At 38.0% G+C, this 22,093-nt stretch overlaps 1 non-coding gene across 1 annotated transcript; it reads right to left on the bottom strand.

Annotated features, from left to right (window-relative positions):
* Nucleotides 1-5,625: 5,625 nt before the first annotated feature.
* On the bottom strand, nucleotides 5,626-5,732 carry LOC122890681. The gene has a single exon (XR_006381131.1). It is a non-coding gene; the product is annotated as a U6 spliceosomal RNA (small nuclear RNA).
* Between the last annotated feature and the right edge of the window lie 16,361 nt (nucleotides 5,733-22,093).

The raw sequence follows: 22,093 nt of genomic DNA, 5'->3' as shown, positions 1-22,093 counted from the left end.
AGAGAGAGAGAGAGAGAGAGAAGCAGGCTCCCTGCTGAGCAGAGAGCCCGATGTGGGTGGGACTCGATCCCAGGACCCTGATACCATGACCTGAGCCGAAGGCAGCGGCTTAACCCACTGAGCCACCCAGGCGCCCAATTTTTATAATTCTTTAAGAAATATTGATTGTTCACTTTTGTCTCACCGGAGCCAGAAACAACAATTTTTATTCCCGTAATTATTTTCCCTTCTCAACACCGTTCCTTCTATTAAGGAGTGTGTAGAGTGACTGGTAACAGAATTGTTCACAGAATTAAGTCAAAAGTTGAGAATATTTCAGGATGATATTGATAATATGGTCAGTGAGCTAAAATAAAATCTTCCTAGAGGTGGTGTTACCATAATCCATGTTATCCTGTTGGATCTGTCACCATAAAATTGACAAACTGATTAATAAAATACACGACCATTGATTAATTTACAATTTTTGGCTATGCCTATCCCTCTTCCCTCCCCCTTTCTTTCTTTCTTTTCTTTTCTTTTTTTTTTTTTTGTTCATTCATTTCTTTACATGGAGCAGTGGTTTCCAATCTAAGATCCTGAGGCTCCTAAATATTTTTTTGTTGGAGTTAATCTGCTCTCAAAGTTATTTTTGTTTCTCATTAATGCATCAGAGCAGCCTTGATATTCATTTGTGTGCTTTGTTTGTTTATTTATCTACCCAGCTTTATTGAGATGTAATTGACATACAACATTGTATAGGTTCGAGGTCTTAGTTTGACATAGTTACATGTTGAGAAATTATTACCACTATATCATTAGAGAAAGCCTCCAACCTCTCACACATAATTTACTTTTTTTTCACAGTGAGATCATTTAAGATATACTCTCTCAGTAACTTGCAAGAAGATAATACTGTATTGTTAACCATAATCACTATGTTGTACATTGGATCCCCTGAACTTATTTATCGTATAATTGGAAGCTTTTATCAGCATCCCCCCATTTTCCTCACTTTTCCTGCCTCTGATAATCATCATTTGCTGTTACTATGAGTTTGCTTTTTAAAGAATTCCACAAATAAGTGAGATCATACAGTATTTATTTTCTCTCTGACTTTTTTTGTATAGCATAATGGCCTCAGACACATCCATGTTACTCAAATGGAAGATCTCTTTTTTTCTAATGGCTTGAATAGTATTCCGTTGTAGTTTATAAATATTCCATTTTGTGTGTGTGTAACACTTAGGTTATTTCCATATCTTAGCTGTTGTAAATAAGGCTGCAATGAACATGGGAATGCAGATATCTCCTTAAGATACTAATTTCCTGGGGTGCCTGGGTGGCTCAGTGGGTTAAAGCCTCTGCCTTCAGCTCAGGTCATGACCCCAGAGTCCTCGGATCAAGCCCCCGCATCGGGCTCTCTGCTGAGCGGGGAGCCTGCTTCCTCCCTTCTCTCTCTCTCTCTGCCTGCCTCTCTGCCTACTTGTGACCTCTGTCAAATAAATAAATAAATAAATATTTAAAAAAGAAAAAAGATACTAATTTCCTTTTCTTTATATACCCAGAAGCAGGATTGCTGGATCATATGGTTGTTGTAGTGTTAATTTTTTCAAGAGCCTCCGTACTGTTTTCCATTGTGGAAAATATTCCCACCAACAAGGCATAGGATTTCCTTTTCTTCACTTCCTTGCCAACACTTGTTATTTTTTGTCTTTTTGGTATTAGCCATTTTAACAGGAGTGAAATGATATCTCATTGTGGTTTCAATTTACATTTCTCTGATGACTAGTGGTGTTGGGTATCTTTTAATGTACCTGTTGGCCATTTGTATGTCTTTTTTGGAAAAATGCCTATTTAGTTTCTCTGCCTATTTTAATAGGATTTTATTTATTTTTTATTTGCTATTGAGATTTTGAGTTCCTTATATATTTTAGATATTACTCCTTTATGAGATATATGATTTACAAATATTTTTATTCCACTCTGTAGGTTGCTTTTTCATTTTGTCAATCAGTTCTTTTGCTGTGCAGAAGTTTTTTAGTTTGATGTAGTCTCACCTGTTTATTTTGCTCTTGTTGCTTGTGCTTTTGGTCTTACATCCAAAAAGTCATTGTGGAGCTCAATGTTGAGGAGCCTTCCCCCATGTTTTCCCTGAGTTTTATGATTTCAGGTCTTAAGTTTTTCAATTTCTTCCAAGTTAATTTTTGTGAATGACATAAGATAGGGTCTGATTTAATTTCTCTGCATGTGATTATCCAGTTTACTCAGCATCTTTTCTCAAAGAGAGTATCCTTTTATATCCTCAGGTATTTTTGGCTCACTTGTGAAATATTGGTTTACCATTTATACAAAGGTTTATTTCCGAGCTCTCAATTATGTACCAGTGGTCTACATATCTATTTTTATGCCAGTACCATATTGTTTTGATTACTGTAGCTTTTAATAGCTTGAAATGAGGAGGTATGAAGCTTTATCTCTTTCTCGGGAATGCTTTTACTATTCAGGATATTTTGTTGTTCCATATTAATTTTTAGGATTTTTAAAAAAATTTCTGTGAAAAATGCCACTGGAATTTTAACAGGGACTACATTGAATCTGTAGATGGCTTTGGAGTAGTTTAGACATTTAAAAGTATTCTTCTGATCCACGAACACAAGATATCTTTCCATTTGTGTCTTCTTAAATGTCTTTCATCAAAGTCTTGTCATGTTTATTTTACAGCTCTTTCACCTTTCTGGTTCAATTTATTCCTAAGTAGTTTATTGTTTTTGATACTATTGTGAACGGGATTTTTATAATTTTCTTTTTCAGATTTTTGTTTTTAGAATAGAAATGCAACTGATTTCTGTATGTTGATTTTATATTCTGCAACCTTACTGAATTCATTGGTTAATTAGAACTTGTTTTTTCCTGGAGTCTAGGATTTTTTATATATGAGATCATATCATCTATAAACAAAGATGGTTTTGCTTCTTCCTTTCTGATTTGGATGTCTTCTATTTCTTTTTCTTGTCTGATTGCTCTAGTGAAGATTTCAAGTACTATGTTTAATAGCAGTGGTAAGAGTGGGAGCCCTTGTGTTCTTCCTGATCTGAGAGGAAAAGCTTTCAACCTTCACCATTGTGCAGGAGGTTAATTTTGGGCTTGTCATACCTGTATTCATTATCTGAGGTACATTCCTTCTATACCCAATTTGTTCAGTTTTTTTTGTAATGAAAGGTTGTTATATTTTGTCAACTCCTTTTTCTTCATCTTATTGACAGGATTATATGATTTTTGTTTTTCATTCTATTAAAATGGTATATCACATTTATTGATTTGTGTATGTTGACACATTCTTGGATCCCAGAGATAAATTCTACTTGATCATGGTATATGATTTTTTAATGTGCTGTTGAATTCACTTTGCTAATATTTTGTTGAGAATTTTGCATTTGAATTCATCAGAGATATTGGTCTGTAGTTTTCTTTTCTTGTAGTGTCCTTACCTGGCTTTGTTATCAGGGTAGTGGTGGCCTCACAAAATGAGTGTGGGAGTCAGTTTTTTGTTTTTTTTTTTTTCCAAATAGATTTGGGAGTCAGTTTTTTTAAGGGTTTGAAAAATATTGGTGTTAATTATTTAAATTTCTGGTAGAATTCACCAGGAAAACCATCTGGCCTTGGACTTTTCTTTGTTGGGAGATTTTTGATTACTCATTATTGGACTATTCAGGTTATCTATTCTTTTCTTTTTTTTCATGATTTAGTCTTAGTTGTATGCTTCTGAGAATTTGGCCACTTCTTCCTGGTCATCCAATTTATTGGCATGTAATTATTTAAAGTAATTCTTAGGATCCTTTTTATTTCTGTGGTGTCAGACATAATGTCTCCTCTTTCATTTATGTGATTTTATTTATTTGAATCTTTCTTTTTTTTAATAATTCTAGCTAAATCTTTGTCAATATTATTTATCTTTTTAAGAAACCAGATATTAATTTCATCGATCTTTTCTAATGTTTCTCTGCTTTCTTATTTCATTTATTTCTGGTCTGATCTTTGTGATTTTCTTCCTTCAGAAAACTTTGGGTTGAATTTATTCTTTTCCCAGTTCCTTAAAGGGTAAAATTAGGATCTTTACTTGAGATCTTTGTTTTTTTTAATGTAGACATTTATCACTATAAACTTTCTTTTTAGAACTGCTTTTGCTGCCTCCCATAGGTTTTAGTATGCTGTTTCCATTTTTGTTTGCTTCAAGATATTTTCAATTTCTCTTTTTTATTTCTTATTTAAGTAGTTGTTATTAAAGAATATGTTATTTAAGTTCCATAAATTAGTGAATTTTGCAGATTTCCTCCTATATTTATTTCTAGTTTCATACCATTGTGGTCAGAAAAGGTGGTTGATTTTAATCTTTTAATCTTTTTAAATTTGCTAAGACTTGTTTTGTGAACTCTCTTTTACTCCAGAGAATATTCTGTGTGCTTGAGAAAAGTACATGTTCTGCTGTTGTAATGAATGTTCTTTATATGTCTATTAGGTCTAAAGTATGTATGGAATATCTGTTGGTCTAAAGTGTAGTTCAAGTCCATTCTGTCCATATTTATTATTTTTCTGGATGATCTCCCAAGCTCCTAAGGAATCCTTGAATGTAAGAATGGGAAATCAGGTGTGGTGATATCCAAAAATTGTATTAATATTTTAAAAAATATCAACAAATTATATGTTCATACTCGATAAAGCTACACACATTAAAAAAACTGGCTGAATTTCTTTATTCCTATTCAGTATTAAGTCAACAGAGTATAATAATGTTGGTTATCTCATATTGATTAGAATCTCTAATGCATAGCCTTATATGTCTTTGATTAATTAAAAATAAAGTAGGAAACAAAGTAAATATACTTTCTTTAAAAAAGGGTTTTTAAATATGGAATGGAGAAGAGGTGAATTAAAAATGATTCTTGGTGACAAAAGGTTAGGAGTTACTGATTTAGAAAATTGTACCAAAAAGCAAAATCTATACATGGCCACCAGGCAATGTTCCCATTTCTTTAAATAAAGTTTTATTGGAATATAGCCATGTGCTAAGGCTGGTTTCCTACGTAATACAATGACAGAGTTCCATAATTGCTACAGTGACTTTGTGACTGGCAAAGCCTAAAATATTTATCACCTAGCCCTTTTCAGAGATCTACCCTATCCTGGAGTATTTCCTGCACAAAGTAAGACATAGTAGGAGGAATGAAGACATTTAGGTGGTGCCCCCTTAGTTGATCTCCACTAACTGCTTTGCCCAATAAACCAACGTTCTGTGGTATTCCTGTTAAACCTAATAACTAATATCCACTATACGCTGAAAACTGTTGAGCTACTCTTTTTCTAAAAGTCTACTCTTTTTTTTTTAATTTTGAGATTTTTTTATAAACATATAATGTATTTTTATCCCCAGGGGTACAGGTCTGTGAGTTGCCAGGTTTACACATTTCACAGCACTCACCATAGCACATACCCTCCCCAATGTCCATAACCCCACCCCCCTTTCCCCACCCCCTCCCCCCAGCAACCCTCAGCCTGTTTTGTGAGATTGAGTCTTTTATGGTTTGTCTCCCTCCAGATCCCATCTTCTTTCATTTTTTCTTTTCCTACCCCCTCATTTTATTGCATAAAAATATGGAACGCTTCACGAATTTGTGTGTCATCCTTACGCAGGGGCCATGCTAATCTTCTCTGTACCGTTCCAATTTTAGTATATGTGCTGCCGAAGCGAGTACTAAAAATCTACTCTTAATACCCATATATTTCTGCTCCCATCGTATACCTTGTACATTTTCTAAGACACATTTGTGTTTGTCCCCAAAGGTGTTTAATGTCATTTGTTCCTGCTGTCATAATTATATCATTTAATTAAATATTATGTAAGTTGAGAAAATGAATAAAATAGGAGTATTGGTTCTCTGAAAAATGAGCTGGATGCATTGGAAAGATGAAACAATAAAACAGTTGCTGCTAGATTAAATTGTAGGCAAGACAACTGGAAACAAATGGGAAAAACTGCAAAATCTGTGACTCCGTTTGTGGACTGCTTTGCCCCAGTTTTCACTATATAGAATGTGAAGCTCAAAATCTGGGACAATGCATCACTGGTATGGTTTCTGCAAGAAATGCCAGTGAATCTACCTAAGGCTTTGACCTTGTAACAAAATATTGGCAAATTTACTTACACATGTAGCTTTTAAGTTAAACAGTTTTATAGGTATATGTGTAATACTTTCTAGGATTCCTCCTCTTAACTGAAATGTTTAGATAATCTACCCATTGCTGGTCCCACTCTTATTGAATAAAAGTGTTTCTTCCATTTTTGTTAACCAAAAATTTCCTTGATGAGGATGGAATTATAAATACAATAATTTATTTGAGCCCAAGTGTTTATAGTAATAGACCTCAGCAGTTAACGAACTTTAATATGCCTAAAAATCACTTGAAAAGCTTACTAACAATCCAGATTTTTTTTTTTTTGAGAGAGAGAGAGAGAGATCGAGCACAAATGGTGTGATGTAGAGGGAAAGAGGGAAGGAGAATCAAGCTTAGTGTGGAACTTGTCAAGACCCAGAGATCATGAACTGAGCTGAAATCAAGTCAGATGCTTCACTGACTGAGCCATCCAGGCACCCAGAGAATGCAGATTCTTGGGCTTTAATGAATTGATTTCAATTCATTCAGTAGGTTTGGTGGGGAACAGGAATTACATTTCGTGTAATATCAAAGGAAAATTGTTTAAGAGGGTAATCATGATTTACTTGCAAATTTTTAGAGCACTTGTCAAAAAATTTTATTTAACTGATTAATTAATGAACAATCTCGTAAAATGCTACAATGAGTTCTGTGGAGAATTCAAAGGTCTGCACATATCTAGGCAGTAAGGAACACTGAAATAGATTTGCTTCCATAAATTCAAAACTGACTTCTTATGTAAGATGGAAGGAGGAAGAATATTAATTCTACTTCCATCAGAAGTCAGTCATTTTCAAGTCTATAGAAAAGAATCATTTGTAGTGCTATCAGTGATTTGCAATTTATAGAAATTGGAAATAGCTTAAAGACAAGAAAGGCCCAGGGACCCCATAGAATCAGATAACCCAAAGGTTGTGCTAGACAAGGTAGAATTTTCCATTGAAGACAGCTGGTCATCTCTTTGGTCCATCTGAAATTCTTTCACATTTTTTCCCTACTTTCACATTTTTTCCTTACTTTGCTCTGGCAATTCTAATACTTTGTGGTTACGGTTAGGGTTAGATGGGTCATGATCTGAGGTATCCTTTTAACAGCCTGTAATCAAGGCTGTTGAATTATTTCCCCTATTAGAGAGCATACTAACATGTCCACATAGTTAAATATGATGAAAACAGCTTACCATCTGTAAGTAGCCTTGGAGTTCCTGATTTTCTTAAGGTTATTACTATTTCTGGGGAATCTACCATATGTCAAGCAATGTATTACGTGTTATAATTTAATACTCCATTGACTTTTACTTCCACTTCAATTGAGCTGCACACTCCCATGGCTATAAACTTAACTCTTCAATAATTGAGACCTACTCTCAGTGTGGTGGTATCTGATGTCCTTGTTCTTTCTGATTCTCCCTTTTCTTACTGCCAATTCACCTCTTCTATCTTACCGAGTCCCCAATGTCCTGACCATTCCTTTTTCTAACAAGAATTTGGATCCTCTTAGATTTTTTTCCCCTTCCCTAGTTAACCTAAATACATCCCTCCAACCCTACTCCTTCCTTCACTTCTCAATGCATTGTTTCTTTGTATTTCTGCTTTATCTACCATGCTATGTGACATAACCTTGCTATTTACAAATTATAAATCTTAATTTCCCAGAAAATGGGGCTAATAATAATAATTACCTCATAGGAATGTTAAGTTAAGCTACCCATATTAAATGAAGATAACTTTTTGAAATACATTGGTGAGATTTTTCTTTGCTCTGTTTGGACATTTCCTTTGCTCAGACAGAAGTATCCATTGTCATGGAAAACATTAGGATTGTGACAGTAGAAATTAAAAGTAGGTAGGAACTTACTAAAATTAAGCATTCTCCTTGTCAAATCCAAAATAAGAACTTGAAACCTGTAACAAGACAGTAATTCTGAGAAACAATTTATTGAGGTTGATATGGGTTTTAAAATCCCATAGGGTTCTGTTTGCGTATTCAAGAGTCAAGTTTGGCCATACACCATTCTGTTAGGATTTCACTGTAGATTTTATTTAGTTAGAAAGGGTGGAAGTGTCGAAGAAAACAAAATTGCACAACACAAAGTTAAACCAGTAAGGAAGACTTTATGCAAGGCTGTTGCAGTAGAGGAGAGAGCTGAGAATCCAGTCTGAATTCAAGTTCACTGAAACAAAGGGTCATGAGGATTTTAAGAGGTAGGGTGGAAGGGAGAGCATGGGCCATCTGTGTACACTATTGGGGTTGAACCAAAGGAAAAATAAGCTTTCTTGTATCTCCATAACAGGAGATAGTTTTATTACTTGGAGCAAGGCACCCATCAAATTTAGGCCCCCACCCTCCCATAGAGACTGGGAGATAGGAATGCTATCTCTCCTGAGGATTGCATTTCAAAGGCATGGCTCCCAGATCCTTGAGAAAGACATTCCTGAGTTGTAAAAGTGGCAGGAGGCTTTAAAAATGATTTATTTCTCAAAAGGATAGAAATAATTTTTAGTTATAAGTTTTCTAAAGTAAATATTCTAAGAAAAGGGAGGTCCAGGACCTCGTGTCAGGAAGAAGTCTGTCTTAAGTGCAGTCAGGGTGAGGGGAATGTCTTGGTTAAAGGTATGATATATGGGGCAATTCCCATGCAACAAGAGGAGGAGCAAAGCCTTCCACTGTGGAAGTGGGAAGTTACAAGGGCATGTGACCATAAGGGTGTACTGCCTGGATCTTGGATGAGGCACCCAGCCCCTCTTGGACTTAGTCAAACAGATAGTAAATGGCGGACAGATAAAAGGTCAGGGTATACATTTTGGTGTTTTGCTGACTTCCAAATGTTCTGAGGAGGCAGTCAGTGGTCCCTGGAAGCAGGTGCACTGAGGGGAGGAGAGTTGAGAGGATAAGGCAGAGGTTGGGGACTTTGTTGACTGGTAGACAGGAGGAGGAGTTCAGGAGTGTGGAGGTAGAGTCTGAGCTCTCATTTCCTTCCCTTTCCTTTTGTGCTGTTGTTGCTGGAATTCGCTTTTTAGATTATGATATTGCCATAAATTAGGAATCGTGTGAATCGACATCACTGATACCTATCTGATTAAAGCCTTTTTTTGTCAGTCTTCTAAGTTTGGGTACATCCAAAGAAATCAGTATCATTTTTTCCCTACTCAAATTTGGAATTCAGAGTCCATGAAGCTATGCTTATGTGATGTGTCCCCCTGAAAATATTTTGGGGATCATTTATAAATCTCTAGAAGCAAGGCTATGCTGTCCTTGAAATATAGATGTGACACTATTTCTTTTGGAGAAAGGGTTCTACAAACCTAAAAAATAGTATTTTTAATACAATTGGATACTACTTGAGGAAAATGTATCCACTTTCTTATTTGTCCACAAGGTGCTGCTGTTTCCTTTCTAGTAACACAAGGCAGCAGATCCCAGGAACACAAGGTACTTGAAAAAATTACCATATTTCCTCTTTTATAATTATTTAGCTTTTAGGATGCTATTAGGTTTGTCCCATAGAAGGAATGTGTAGGGTTTATTCTTATAGAAACATGATTTTTAGCAATAAGGTCAAAATTGAACATTGTCAGAGTGAAGATTTCCCCTTTTCCCTTGCAATTTCATTTATAATAATTATATTTTTAGTGATACTAAAGCCTTATAAAAGCATCATTATATTATATACCCAACGACTGTGAAATCATCTGCCTTGAAGCACAGCGAAATCATCAATCAGCAAACTGGGTCTAAAATGGGGCCATTTTAAGAAAGCTATTTGCACTGTAATTTGCAAGTTGATTTTTTTTTTTTGAAATTAAAACATTTCTAAAATACACTAACTATGATTGTTTAAAAAAAGTAATGGCTCTTTTTATGGTAAGGAAATAAATTGAACCTCTGTGCTAGAAAGTGCAGAAAACAAATCAGCTTTCTTTATAAATAGATTTTACTGCTGGTTTAGAAATTACCTTATGTGCTTTTTAGATGATGGAAAAAGGAAATCAGCTTCTGTTTGCACTGTGCATGCAGCCTATTTGCTGTGTCACTTTCCAGAGGATTATGGAATGTTGGGGAGGTCAGGATGCTCAAAATGTAGAATTCTAAGAAGTAGCAAAGTGAGAAAATGGAAATGAAGCAAGCCTAGTTTTTGAATATATGTACTGATGGGCTTGAGGGGAAACCCTGGACTTGGAGCCAGCAGATCATGTTCTGACTCTGACAGAGTCACTGGTGGCTACAGCGGGCCTGGCACTCCGTGAAGGCCAAGGCTGACTGGGACTTAGGCTGGCTAGCATTGGAACAGAGAGACAGGCCACCCGCCAGAGGTTATAGCCACATGTTCACTGCTCCGAGCTAAACATGGTGTTCATGTGCATCCCACGGGCAACACTGACACCAAAATCTGGGCTTTCTGGCTGAATCTCTGACCTCATTCTGAGGTGTTTTAACTTCATTACAAATGTTCTTTGATTGTCTGAGTCAGACAGAAGACCCCACGGTAGCTGAGACAGACTCTTCAAATGTGAGCTAAAGCGTCGGCTCCCGGGAGCAAGAGCTTGGGAGGAGGGAGGAAACGGCATTTCAGGATGAGAGCTGACTCTAACTAAACCGGATTTCTAAAAGAGGAGAATCCTTAGATCTTGGTCTGCTTGGGCTGCGATCACACGTTCTCATAGATGGAGAGTCTTAAACAATTAATGTTTATTTCTCTCATTTCTAGAGGCTGGGAAGTCTAAGATCAGGGTAGATCCAGTGCCTGGGGAGACCTGCTGCTCTGTTTGCCGGCGGCCATCTTGTGTCCTCGCATGGCCGAGAGGGCTCGAGTCTCTTTCTCTTCTTCTTCTTCTTTTTTTTTTTTTAATTTTTTTTTTTAAATTAAGATATAATGTATAATTAGCCCCAGGGGTACAGGTCTGTGAATCGCCAGGTTTACACACTTCATAGCACATACCTTTCCCAATGTCCATAACCCCACCATCTTCTCCATACCCTCGCCCCCCCGCAACCCTGTTTGTTTTGTGAGATGAAGAGTCTCTCATGGTTTGTCTCCCTTCCCATCGCATCTTGTTTCATTTATTCTTTTCCTACCCTCAAGCCCCCACGTTGCCTCTCAACTTCCTCCTATCAGGGAGATCATATGATAGTTGTCTTTCTCCGATTGACTTATTTCTCTTCTTTTAAGAACATTAATCTCATGGTGTATTCCCTATCTCAGGACCTCATCAAAATCTAAGAATCTCCCTGAAGCCCAACCTCCTAAAATACCATCCATTGTAGGTTAGGGCTTCACACTTTGAATTTTGGGAGGACACAAGCATGGAGTTCATAGCATATCTGATAACAACTAGTGTCCCCTAGATAAAATTCTAGCTCCTAGACAAAGACTTAAAATTATGCCTTGATTCTTGTCCAGGCTCTCTGTTTGGACTTGTTCAAAATAAAGCACATGACTATTTCCTCTAAAGATTTGTTTATTCTTACCCTACTATATTCATAGGATTTTTTCCAAATAACATCCACAGGACTCCTAATAGCTTAATCTATTATAGGAGCCTTTATAACACTGTTGGTAAAAGCATGTGCTTTGAAATGATACAGTAGAATTTATGAATAAAGTTAATGCTAAGTGCTTTATATACATTATTTAATTTAATCCACATGAAACCCTGTTGTTGGCCACTCTTGCTGGTCTAGTTTTGCAGAGAAACTAAATTTGAGAGAGTTGCCTGAGGTTGCACAGTTAATAAGTGGTGTAGCTGGGATTTGAATCAAGTCTATCTGATTCCAGGACCTATTTACCATTCTCCTACAATACTTTTTAAGTCCCTGGCAGTGCTAACATCTTTTCATTGCAAATCTCACTCCTTTTCAGGTAGCAGCTTTATTAATCTGTGAAAAGGCACCACAGCACAGATGAGAAATTCTTTGGAATCTTTAACATTCATGGTGAGATAAGAACCAGTTCTGTGGTATTGTCATTGCATAAGAATCATTCGAAGGCTTCCTCTTTCACCAAACATACAATCAAAAATAGGACAACAAAAAAACAAAAAAAACCTTCAAAGCCTAGGCAAGTTCCCCTGGCATCATTGAGACCAGTCTCTGGTGGGCTGCCTTCCTTGTCCTCCCCTCTGATAGGTGTTTCAGTCCTCGTACACTGGCGTGGCCAGATCTAAGACAGGGTTTGGGTTTGGGGAGAAGTAGAGAGAGGCGGTCTCTGGCCTGCTTTGGCAATAGACCACGTTGGTAACAAAATCCTTCCAACCGTAAGCTTAGCTCATTAGACCTCTTTCCGTATTTGCAGATAATCTCTGGGTAGTAATAAAGTGTTATTTATACATCTTTCTTCGGGACGTCATGGGGAAATGTGTTCCTTGCCTGATACCGTCTTAATCACTTGGATTATAACAAATTTTATTTCCTTTGTGGAACTGAAATCTAAATGGAGTTTTGAGAATCAAGTATGGTGAAAGAATTATGTTATGTAAATCCTTAATCAGCTTCTTGTAAGGACATGTAGTCCCCCCCCCACACCCCTTTGTTCTTCAAGTTCTAGACTTTCATAAAGGTGACATTTTGGTCTTAGGCAGACTTCCTGATTGATTTGCAGTAAATTAGACCCCCACCTATAGGACCACTGGGAACCCTCTCCTGTCTGGCAGAAATCCCACTGTTTGGACATGAGAGCTTGAAAGGCTAGTAGTATTTTTTTTTTAATGTTAAGTACTGACCACATTAGGTAATTTTGAGTATCTTCACATTCGAGCCCCCACAATAATACTCTTGAGGTACAGGTTACTAGTTCCATTTTAGAGATGACAAAACCTAGGTTCAGAGAGACTAAGAACTGCCGGCAGGAAAAGATGGTGCTGAGGTTTGTAGCACTTTTGTCTAATTCTGGACCCCCACCTTTTGGACATCTCTTCACCAGAGAGCTCTTTCTTTGATTCTTCAGAGTGCTTAGTTTTCAGGAATTAATCTTCAACTGTAGATTTCACAAGGGGGCAAACTACCACTTTAAACTTTGCTGCTGAAAGGGGAGGTTTGGAGCTTGAGAGATGCACGGTGGTGGTGGGGGCTGTTCATTGATAAACGTCCCGTAATTTGTGGGGTTCTGAAAGACTGTCTCCAAATTCTTGGTCTTGTTGACTTGCCATGTTCGCTCAATTGTCATGCTAGTTTCCCTTTTGGGATTAAATAAAATAATTTCTATGAAAACTTAAAAAAAAGACAGAGAAAGGACTAAGAGAGATGAAAAAATCCACCTCAGATTTTACGTTTAGGTCTCAGAGGTTTGCTCAACCTAAATGGACCTCGGTTCAATTTGAAGTAGGCAGAGCGGAGTTGGGTAATTGTTAGCCGATCTGTCAGTGTGCAGTGTTCATGAAACCATGAGTAGCATAACCAAACTCAAGGGGCTCACTGCTTGGAGTGCATCAAACTGAACACAACCCAAGAAGTGCTGGAAACAAAGGAATTTGTATTACTTGTGATAAGTTAGGAGACAGAGAGATAGCTCTTAAAGCACTGTCTGCCCATAGGGTTAATAAAGGAAGCTTTCATTCAGTGTTTTAGGGGGTAGAGGCAGGGAGTTTGCATACACATTAAGGAACTTACTTAGGCATTTCTGGTTCAGTTGTGTGTGCTTAGTGTGTCAACAGGCTAGTGCATTCATCGTAGGCTCAAAAAATGGCAGAAAACCCCACCCACAGGAGGAGATCTTTGTATTATAATGAGCTAAAGGTAACTTCGGGACAATTCAGCGGGGCTTGTGTGCAGTTAGTCAGCTCCAATCCAGTTCAAACTGGCTCATATAGGGGCTATCGGGGAGACACACCTACCTAGGGGCTATTAGGTAAAACACCCAGCTGGGCCTTTTCTTGGCTGCAACTGTTGATTCTGCTAAACAAAACACATTCATTCCCAGCTTTTGTCCTTTCCCTTTCTCCCTTCTGCTGATAGATTTCGGTCCTCTTAATTTGAGTAACTTCCTGTTGCATCCTAGCTAACGAAAGTTCATGTCACAGATTTATGGAATCGGTTAGTTAGTTGTATAGTCCAAAGGGAAACAGACACAGCACTGCTCAATTTTGACAAGGACAGAAGACAAGTCTGGTGATAGTGAGCCTGGGCAGGCCATCACAAAGCAGGCAGGCGCTGGGGGAAGATGCTGCCAGGAGTCTAGGGAACTGTCCACATTTGGGTTAGCTGAAGATCACAAAAATCAACCCTGCTTTCTTCAAATGCTTTTCACGCCTGCTGGAGTTAAACAGAGCTCTGACAAGGACCGTACTGCGGCCCGAGCATTGGTCACCAGCTGCCTTCCCTCATCAATATCTTGGCTAGCGGCTATGCACTTGGGGACAATTTGCCTAGCTTTCTTGATCCATCCCAGAAAACTTGCTTTTGAAGTGGTTTGGAAAGCTTCAAAAGAAACGTGCTTCGTGGAATTGGTATTGCTGCCAAACAGAAAAGATTCTGCTTTTCATCAGCGGTTTGCTTCAGCAATCTGTGTCTCTCCAGCACCTACTGTCCATGGCCCTGGTTTGCTGGCATGTAGACAGCGCAGCTGAAGCTGAAGAACAGCAAAAGTTCTCCTGACCCCGTCACTTCCAGGCTGAGCTAGGACTAGGCTTATAGATGTTTAGATGCTCGAACGCAGGTAAGTTGGAGATCTGCGGCAATTCTTTTAGCGTGAGGCTGGATATTCTTTATAGTTTCCCCAGACGTGGGAATTGGCAGGGCTTGAAAAAAAAAATCACTGGCTGGAAGTTCATTTTCTTTATTGCTACCTCCCCAGCCATAAAACTAAAAGCTTTTTACCTAAATCACGTTTGCTATCTCTTGGGAGTGGGAGATCATTTTCTTCAGAGTTTTTCCCAGTTGGAGTTTTTACTCTTAGGATCCCATACATTTAATAGTCCACTTGAATTTGAAGAGCTTTTCTAACTGATGGTTCTTCTATTCTCTGCCCCCCGCTTCTGATTTTGTGTCATTTTCATTTCCTTTCCCCCGCCCCTAGTCTCGGATTCATGAAAGTGAAATCCTTTCATTTTGAACTTCATCATTTTTCTTTTTTTTTTTTTTTTAAGATTTTATTTATTTATTTGACAGAGAGAAATCACAAGTAGACGGAGAGGCAGGCAGAGAGAGAGAGGAAGGGAAGCAGGCTCCCTGCTGAGCAGAGAGCCCGATGCGGGACTCGATCCCAGGACCCTGAGATCATGACCTGAGCCAAAGGCAGCGGCTTAACCCACTGAGCCACCCAGGCGCCCCGAACTTCATCATTTTTCACTTAATTAGAACTTCATTCACCTATTGTGCTAGCTTTAATTTCCTCACTCCAAAAATAATTTTCCTCTATTTGAATTTGCTGTTTGACCTAGACCTTATTTTACTCATGCAAATAAGCAGAAAAGGGAACCTCTCCTTGTGTTTTGTGATTTGGGTAACAAAACACTTTGAGGGGGCTGACCCTCTGATGTATACTTTGTTATTAAGTAAAAATCTTACAAAGAATTTTCTAATTTTTAAGATTTAAAAATATAATGACTGACACTGTATCTAATTTGGTCTACATTTCTGGTGTGAAATAATGTCAGGAGCCCTGTGATCTAAAGATAACAGGGTGACTGACCCACTGTATGACCTCAAGCAAACTATTTCATCTTTCTAGACCTTATTTCTTCATATGCAAAGTATAGATAACTTCGTCTGCTGCACTTAATTCACAGAGTGAATGTCTTAGATAATGTACAACCAAATTTATTAAAAAGCGTAAGGCTCTGTAATTAAGTGTAATATTACCTGTCATTTGTAAGCTTCTACAATCCTAGGGCCATGGAAGAAGTATCCTTCTAGTAAAAGATCCCTCTATAGGATTTCTACAGGATCTCTGGGTTCATTCTTTTCCTGGCTTTTCAGAGATTCTGTTCATTATTTTTCCATTTCTCATCCACAGTTCAATCTCTTGCCTTCTTGATGTATTCTGTCAGCCTGGAAATATAAATCTTACTTTCTTTCCTTTTTTTTAAAAAAGATTTTATTTATTTATTTGACAGGCAGAGATCACAAGTAGGCAGAGAGAGAGAAGGAAGCAGGCTCCCTGCTGAGCAGAGAGCCCGGTTCGGGGCTCGATCCCAGGACCCTGAAATCATGACCTGAGCAGAAGGCAGAGACTTAACCTATTGAGCCACCCAGGCGCCCCCAAATATAAATCTCTCATTTTTAAAAAATGTTATCTTCCATCTTGGAGAGATCTTCCTTTGACTCTGCATGCTTTCTAGCTACCAAGCAAGCCATCTATCTTCTTCCTTCATGGCAAATTTTCCTGAAGAATATTCCACTTTTACTACGACCCCTTCCCGTTCACTCTTTTATCCACGCCAACTTGACTTTCACTTTCACCGAGTCCATTGCATTACTTTTGCTCAGGTCATTATGTTAGTTTGCTAGGGTTGCCATAACAAAATACCATGGACAGGGCTGCTTAAATAACAGAAATTTATGTTCTCACAGTTCTAGAGGCTGGAAGTTCAAGATCAAGGTATCCTCAGGTTTAGTTTCCTTTGAGGCCGCTCTTCTGGACACAGTGTGTCCTTTTCTCACTGTGTCCTCACATTGTCCTCCCTCTGTCTGTGTCCTAATCTTCTCTTCTTATAGGACACCAGTCATTGATTAGGGTCTACCTACAAGACCTCACTTAACCTTAATTACCTCTGTAAAGACCCTATCTCCAAATATAGTCACATTCTTTGGTACTGGGGTTAGGACTTCAACATGTGAACTTTGGAGGAACACAAGTGAGTCCATCAAGTCCCTAATAGCTTTTCTGTTTTTAAGTCCAGTGGGATCTCAGGAACACTCAGTGGAGTGGACCTATTCCTCTAGCTAAAACTCTCTTTTTCAGGGGGCTTGTTTGGTACTCTATACTTGGCTCCTTTTCTTAGGCTAACTCAGACTTTCCCCCCATCCCCTCCTTCTGTGTCTCCAATCTCCATCTACTCAGGCTCAAAATAAGATTTTATTCATTCCTATGTTTTTAAATTATCATGACTCCCAAATATAAATTTGTCCCATAGACCTCTCCTGCTAAGTGCTGAAACATTATGTCCAAATCCTTTCTGAAAACTCCCCCTTGGATTTTCGTAGGCATTCCTAAACCAGAACTCAGAACTCTTGAGTTCTGCCCTCAAGCTTATGCCTCTTCCTATATCTCTTCCTTCCTATTTATTTCTTCTCCAGTTTTATTGTTTTTCATAGAAATTACTTTCTTTTACTTACTTGCTTCTGCCAGAAATAATGAATAATAAACCTTGATGCTTCCTTGTTCCTGCCACACTTCTTCCGTAACTGTTTGCAATCCAGCTCTGCTATTCTACCTCAGAAACATACGCTACAGGGCGCCTGGGTGGCTCAGTGGGTTAAGCCGCTGCCTTCAGCTCAGGTCATGATCTCAGGGTCCTGGGATCGAGTCCCACATCGGGCTCTCTGCTCAGCGGGGAGCCTGCTTCCTCCTTTCTCTCTCTGTCTGCCTCTCTGTCTACTTGTGATCTCTCTCTGTTAAATAAATAAATAAAATATTAAAAAAAATAGGCTGCAATAATCTTCTCCTGCCATCCCCCTTGACATCTCCCACTTGGTCTGCAAACATAAACTCCTCTTTCTAGCTTTGTACCCTTCCACTACCTTCTCTACAGACCATTCAGAGAGATATTTTAAAGATTTCAGTTAGATCGTGTCTCTTCTCTGTTTAAAGATCATTAACGGTTTCCCACTCACAAGGTAATTCTGCTAGATCGCAGGCTCTAAGGATACAGGGACTAGGTTTGCCTTCTTTATTGCTATTTACTCAGAGCCTAGCCTGGTGCCTAGTATCTAGTAGGCACTTAACACATTCTATCTACCTTTTCAGCCTCCTCTCTCACACCAGGACTCATCTGTCTCAACCACATGGTTCTTTTCTCAGATTTGTGAGCTCAGTCGGGGTTGCCTGAGCTGTGATACTCTCACTCTCCCTTGTTGGCTAGCATTCACCTGTATCCTTGCTACTGTGGTGTCCCCACCCAGCAACACGGGCATCTGGGGATGCTTGTTAGGACTCAGGTTCCACTCTAGCCCTCATGAATCAGAGTCTGCACTAAAACAAAGTCTTCAGGTGAATCAGGTACATAGAAAAATTTGAGAAGCTCTGCTTTAGATCTCAGCCCAAGTGTTAGTTCTTTAGAGAGAACTTCCTCAACTGGCCAGTATACATTAAGTCACCTAATGGATTCACGTAACAGCATCTGTGGCTCCCACAAGGAAAAGCAAGTGAAGTATAAGGGAGGAAGCCTGGAAAGGTGAAGCCTGCCAATCAGAAGCTGTTTATTTTGAATTTTACCTAGGGTTGACCTTTCAAAATTTGGATTTATATAGAAGGACATGTGAAATCGGTGAATCGTTTAATCTGAACAAACTGAAAATTGCTAGAAGTTTTCTTTGTTTTAACAAATTTTTGACTTCGCTCTGGAAAACCACTTTATACAGTTGTTTTGTTTTGAATGGCCACATTGTGACACCGTAGGATAAACACGTATCAGCGAGCTGCAATTTGTTTGGGTTTTCCAATATTTCATTGATCCATGGTTGTGGAGCACATTGTAGAAAGTCCAACTTGAACACCTATTCTTTAATGTAGTTTGATTTTTAGCTTTGTTGCAAGTCAATTGTTCAGTGTTTTGTTGCAGACTCCTTGGATATTAAATAGTCGACCGATCGGTTTGTGGTTCTTGGAGCTTCGTGTCGGATGCCCAGTAATACGATTATTGCAGATCTTCAGCATTTCACAAAGGATGTGTAATGAGTGTTCAACCAATGAAGTAATCCATGGTTGTGACTGAGAGATGAAAGAAAACACATTAATTAAAAATAAGCACCTTCATTGCTTATCTCCGGAAGCATTTCTAAGGTGTCATACACGTACACTTTACTCGCAAAATATTTTGTTACCGCTATTTGCCAAGTATTTCAGGATTTTATGATACCAGAGCAGTCTATTAATTTAACTGGACAACTTGTTGGAGTTATTCAATAAACTAAAACTATTGGCAGAGCTATAATTTTAAAGTGTAATCCCACTGGTTCCACGAGCGTTACAGCTGCTCCTTGTTTTTTTAAATAATAGAACTGATGAGAACTTCATTTGAAAGGAAAGCTGGGTGCAGGTGCAGTGCTATTTAGATGTAATCGAGGACACATTTGACATCTGTTGCAAGATCTATAGGTAAAGCAAAACTGAAGTTAAAATCAGCCCTTTGTCAAAGCTACATAGTTTAAAAACTTAATAGACCTTTCCTGGACATTGAGGGAGAAAATTTAGTAGAAATCTAAGGGGATGAGAGAGGGACCAACATTTGCTGATTGCTTTTTATTGGGCACTCATTTAATCATCACATCAACCCTTAAGGTTAGATTTTATTTTTCATTTTACCCAGATGAAAAATTGAGCCTCGGACACATGCCCCATGCTTTTTTTCTTTCTTTCTTTCTTTTTTTTTTTTTTTTTTGGTTCCCCCTGGTTACACATTAGAATCACAGGAGGGGCATTAAAAAAAACACGTTTTTTTAAAGATTTTTATTTATTTATTTGATAGACAGAGATCACAAGTAGGCAGAAGGCAGGCAGAGAGAGAGGGGGAGAAGCAGAGTCCCCGCTGAGCAGAGAGCCCGATGTGGGGCTCAATCCCAGGACCCTGAGATCATGACCTGAGCCGAAGGCAGAGGCTTAAACCACTGAGCCACCCAGGCGCCCCCCAAAAAACACATTTTTATACTCATTAGGATGGCTATTATTTAAAAAAAAAACAACTAGAAAACAACAAGTGTGAGCAATGATGTGGAGAAATTGGAACACTTGTGCTTGGCTGGTGAGAATGTAAAATGGTAGAGCTGCTGTGGAAAATAGTATGCTGGTTCCTGAAAAAGTAAAACATAGCATTACCATATGATTCACCAGTCCCACTCATAGATGGATATATATGTAAAGGAGTTGAAAGCGGGGATTCAAACAGGTATAGCACCCCCATTTCCATAGCAACATTATTCACGATAGGCAAAAGGTAGAAATAACCCAAATGTTCACTGATGGATAAATGAATAAACAAAAGGTGGTATATATACACAATGGAATATTACTCAGCCATAAAAAGGGATGAAAAAAATTTTAAGTTTTTATTTAAATTCCAATTGGTTAACATGCAAGGTTATATTAATTCCAGGTATACAATTAGTACAATTAGTTCCATACAACACCTGATGCTCATCACAGGTGCTCTCCTTAATCCCCATCACCTGTTTCACCCATTGCCCTACCCACCCCCCCACTGGTAGCCATCAGTTTGTTCTCTACAGCTCAGAGTCTGTTTCTTGGTTTGCCTCTCTCCTTTTCTCTCTCTCTTTTTTTTCCTTTTGGTCACTTGTTTTGTTTCTTAAATTCCACATATGAGTGAAGTCATATGGTATTTGTCTTTCTCTGACTTATTTCATTTAGAATAATACTCTCTAACTCCATCTATGTTGTTGAAAATGGCAAGATTTCATTCTTTTTTATGGCTAAGTAATATTCCATCACATATCATCTTTCTCTCTCTTTTTTAAAAATCTATTCATTAGTTGATGGATACTTAGGCTATTTCCATAGTTTGGCTATTGTAGGTAATGCTGCTATAGACACTGAGGTGCATGTATCCCTTTGAATTAGTATTTTTGCATTCTTTGGGTAAACAGTAGTGCAATTGCTGGATTGTGGCATAGTTCTATCTGTAACTTTTTGAGGAAACTCTATACGGTTCTCCAGAGTGGCTGCACTAGTTTGCATTCCCACCAACAGTGCAGGAGGGTTCCTCTTTCTCCACAGCCTTGCCAACATCTGTTGTTTCTTGTACTGTGGATTGTAGCCATTCTGACAGGTGTAAGGGGATATGTCATTGTAGTTTTAATTTGCAGTCTCCTGATGATGAGATCCCAGCATCTTTTCATGTGTCTGTCAGTTATCTGTATGTCTTCTTTGGAAAAATGTCTATTCGTGTCTTCTGCCCATTTCTTAACTGTATTATTTGTTTTTTGGGTGTTGAGTTTTATAAATTCTTTATATATTTTGGATACTAACCCTTTATTGGATATGCCATTTGCAATTATCTTCTCTCATTCTGTAGGTTGCCTTTTAGTTTTGTTGTTTCCTTTGCCATGCAAAAGCTTTTCATTTTAATGAAATCTCAGTAGTTTATTTTTGCTTTTGTTTCCCTGCCCTCAGCAGACATATCTAGAAAGAGGTTGCTATGGCCAATGTCAAAGAGGTTACTAACTTTTCTCCTCTAGGATTTTTATGGTTTCATGTCTCACAATTCATTCTTTAGTCTATTTTGAATTTATTTTTGTGTATAGTGTAAGAAAGTGGTCCAGTTTCTTTCTTTCTTTCTTTCTTTCTTTTTTTTTTTAAATTTTGGCATGTAGCTAACACGTTTTCCCAACATCATTTGTTGAGGAGACTGGTTTTTTCCCACTGAATATTATTTCCTGCTTTATTGAAGATTAATTCACCATAAAGTTCCGGGTTCATTTCTGGGTTTTCTATTCTGTTCTATTGATCTCTGTGTCCATTTTTATGCCATACTGTTTTGATTACTACAACTTTGTATATAATTTGAAGTCCAGAACTGTGATGCCTCCAGCTTTGCTTTTCATTTTCAAGACTGTTTTGGCTATTTGGGGTGTTCTATGGCTCCATACAAATTTTTAGATTATTTGTTCTAGTTCTGTGAAAAATGCTGTTGGTATTTTAATGGAGATTGGACTGAATATGTGAATTGCTTTGGGTAGCATATCTACTCCTTGAATGAAGAAATAAGTTTTAATGGAGAGTGCTGAGCTATAT

The sequence above is a fragment of the Neovison vison genome, chromosome 11 (genome assembly GCF_020171115.1).
Source record: "Neovison vison isolate M4711 chromosome 11, ASM_NN_V1, whole genome shotgun sequence".
Classification (NCBI taxonomy): domain Eukaryota; kingdom Metazoa; phylum Chordata; class Mammalia; order Carnivora; family Mustelidae; genus Neogale; species Neogale vison.
This window is presented reverse-complemented; position numbering and strand designations above follow the sequence as displayed.